Source organism: Dermacentor albipictus, chromosome 1 (genome assembly GCF_038994185.2).
Source record: "Dermacentor albipictus isolate Rhodes 1998 colony chromosome 1, USDA_Dalb.pri_finalv2, whole genome shotgun sequence".
Lineage (NCBI taxonomy): Eukaryota > Metazoa > Arthropoda > Arachnida > Ixodida > Ixodidae > Dermacentor > Dermacentor albipictus.
In genome coordinates this window covers 304,015,118-304,018,788 of record NC_091821.1, presented here as the reverse complement: position 1 = coordinate 304,018,788, position 3,671 = coordinate 304,015,118, and the positions used below count along the sequence as shown (strand labels likewise).

The window sequence follows — 3,671 nt, the reverse complement described above, 5'->3', positions numbered from 1 at the left end:
AACATAACGCTCAATCTATACATTGGCACTATGCATTGGCTGCGATCTACATGACAACAGTGAGCATACACGCACATGGGCTGTTTGCGGCACATTCAACCGTCCGACTGTAGGCATAGCGCTTGCCTTCGTCGCACACTGCGGTCTGGTAACAAGCAACAACCAGCAGCACAAGCAGATTGGACAGTGTGTCCCACGTGTTAGTATCGACAGTCGGCGTTAAATATGAGCAACTTGCATTGCGAAACAATCGGGTGACGCAAGCATCTGCTGCCACAGCCAACAGCGACATGGAGTGCCCGGCATATTAGCGTTACCGCCTTTCCAACCTGCATGTTTCTTTTTGTTCTATTGCATGCCACTAATGTGTAACTCACACTTGGTCCGCCACATTCTCCATATATGGACATGGTCGGTTTTGTGGACATAACTATTTTGCAGGCCTTTCCACAAATGTGGATATCAACTTCATACACTTAGAACCATGTAATTATGTATGAGAGTCTCCGTTGACGCCAAATCATGGCTGAGGAAGGCCACAAGCAAAATTTGCACACGGCAGCAGCAGGAAAGGACGGAACGGGGAGCACCAACCACGGTGCGTGTAAATTCGCAGTCTATGTCACTGTGCAGACTGTAGGAGCAGGTGCTTGCCTCGAGAGACTGTTTCCCAATGCAACTGACCAGGCTCCCACATATGAGAAACGTAACACGGTGACAAGTACCAAGTCGCACAGCGCCGAAACCATATTCTGCAATCAATCTCTTCAATGTAGCTTGCACAAAAACACAGGCTGTCGAGCAAGAATAGCAATCCTGAATGAGACTAGGAATTCAATATGGGAATGAGAAAGCTTGCATTCAAGAAAGAAGCCACTCTACCTTGCAAGCATTGAAAGCCAAAAACATTAACAAAAGTTAAATGCTACATAGCACACAGTGTAAAGGTTAATGCAAGACACACGCCAATGCCGCATCAGCTATTTCAGGAGAGGAATTGCACATGGCAACATACACTAGAAAGAACTGCTACACATATGTTATGCTACTAGACAGTGACTGGCATTAAGTATGAGCAAAGAATCGGTTGACCTTTAATGTTTGTATGAGGAATAGGAATGATCTCTAACAAAAGTGTGGAATGAAGAAGCGTGCATTCATTGAAACAAAATTATACTTGGCAAGAATTGGCAAGGCCAGGGAGCTCCCTAAGGAAGGGCAAGCTGACAGAACACTCTTAGCCAGCGTCGTCTGTGCTTGTTCAGAGGTTGCAGGTACATCTGAAGACAAATAATTTTTGTTGTTGAGGTACCTGGATGACTCGGCCAATATCCGTGCTGGTGGAATGATGGCGTAGGCTCTTTTCACTCTTGAAACAGTCATCCGTAGACTTGATATCTCATCCAAATAATTCTGGAATGGCTTCTTTGTTCGTGGTCTTGTGAATTCAGCTCCAGCCCCTTCCTGTTGGTGTAGATGGGGGCTCCCGTGATGACCAAGATGTACTTGGCACAGACTCTGTTGGGGCAAAACAATGGCACATGAGATACAGCAATTATCCAAACTCATGTAGTGTTTTCTTTTATGTTCGAACTATTTATGCTGAACTGTAAACATGAACAAATGTTCATATCGTCTGCTACAAACAAATGACATGTATCTCAAGACTAGCAAGCCAATACAGCATATATCAGGCATATTTATTTCTGAACCAGGTGTTGTTTACCTTGTAGTAGCAGCCAAAGTCCACACAATGACCTTGTTGTAGCAGGCAGCAGCTTCTGTTTAGTGCATGGAGTGTGTTGCTTTATACTGGTGCCATCCGCATTACTGCATGTCTGGAACAGAAATTTTGACTGCATCAGAAATTGAATAAGCACAATTTTGCAATATAAAATGCGAAACGGTGCGACATATACATTGCAACGGTTTGTGACTACAGAACACATGCAAATGTACACTGTTTGTTCTAGGGCGCTTAAGCAGCATGGTAAATAAATATGGTTACTCTCCGTAAAATCGATGTCTGCGTAACTACAATGCATGTCAACAGCTTAAGTATTATTAAGATCACAAATAAGAACATTTGTGCGCTCGTTTATACACTAGAAGAGATCACACTGCTGATTTCACAAGCAAATAGATGAAAGACGTGAAGCTATTAGAATTGATGCATTCTTTTTGTGCATGAACGTGATGCACCGCTTCACTACTGCAAAAATAGATGTCCTGAGGTAAGCCAAACTGAACAGCAAGAACATTTGGAACCAACAGGTACGAAATATGGGTGAATTATCATGTGTGCAGCTGTTTAATACATTAAATTCAAGCTTCAGTTTATCAAAAGGTTATTCGGTTCTGTGAACGAAAGAAGTTGCCGGCGGACTCGAAAAAAAAATATATTGATAAGGCAACTCAGTCACTTATGGCTACGGCTAAAACGAGATGAAAAATGTGACGCGCGTTCCGATATCGTTTCTCTTTCGTGAATGTGTGCATAATGATGGTCCCGCAACTGAAAGTTTATTTCGGAAACAGCAACGGAGGGTCCTGACTGCCCTTATGTAATGCAGCATCTAGTTCGTTAACTTACCTCCGCCTGTAAGTTAACGAGACGAATAAATTACATAGCGATTGAAGCAGTGATGTTAAACGACTCACCGGTATTGCTGTCCCCAGTCGCAGCAGGACCCGGCTCCCATTTCGATGCAGACGTGTTCCACATGGCTCACGACTGAAACCTAGCTTTCAGGCTTACACCCCAAGTTAAATAACGCGAGATATCGAAGCGCAATAAACTGGTGTTAGCACAAATTAACCAACCAATGTACGAACCAAGGAATCCGTACCTGCCGTGCACGCGAACATACCGGTAAAAATTTTAAATCCAGGCCAGAGGTCACGTGGGAGGTCGATGATGCTGAACGCTATTTTGCGTTTAAAATGACAAAAAACAACAAAGTTGGTAATGAAAAGTACAATGTAAAATTAGGAATTATACTTTTGTAGTCTTTATCATGCGATAAAAACGCTTCGTTTACTGTCGAAGAAAGTTTGAAGGTTAAAATTGCCCTTACTACGGCGCCTCTAGCGGGAGATAATGCGCTCAACGGGGAACCTTTTTAATCGGCGTACTATGCCTGTTTCTTTAGCAGCGCCGCGCGGTCGATTTTTTCGCCCTCTGTGGCCATTAGTTGAACTTGAGAGTGTGCCACCCCTGGCCACTCTTTCTCTATTAGGGGAATAGAAACGCAGCGCCGCGGTACGGCTGTTCATCGCAGGCGCTTCACTAGGCAATTAAGGCCCCCGCTTTACCGACTAAAAACGACACAACAGCTGTCGCTGCCAAATGGTGGTATGTTATTTTGGAGTGCGTAGTGACGCAGTTCAGTGAAAATGTACCTGTTTATCTTTGTGCGCGAAGCCTCTGCGATACATTGCGAAAAGTGCGTGCTGCCCCAGCGACACAATTCATCGCTTGTCATCGCTTGCCCAGTGAAGGCGCCTCTGAGCGCATGTGCGCAGTATATGAGTGTGTTGTGCGGTCGAAGGTGCTTGCGGATTACCTCTGCTGGAGCCAGCAGCGATCGCAGATGGATATCGTAACGACACCGCAGCACTCGCATTTTGGCAGGTGAGGGCTCTTGTGTGCAGTTATGATATCAGGTTTC

At 44.7% G+C, this 3,671-nt stretch overlaps 1 long non-coding RNA gene across 1 annotated transcript; it reads right to left on the bottom strand.

The window, feature by feature from the left end:
* Positions 1-1,070: 1,070 nt before the first annotated feature.
* LOC135907226 (uncharacterized) lies at positions 1,071-2,986 on the bottom strand. The gene is made up of 3 exons (XR_010565937.2): positions 2,662-2,986; positions 1,727-1,838; positions 1,071-1,518 (listed from the first exon to the last, which is right to left on the bottom strand). It is a non-coding gene; the product is annotated as an uncharacterized lncRNA (long non-coding RNA).
* Between the last annotated feature and the right edge of the window lie 685 nt (positions 2,987-3,671).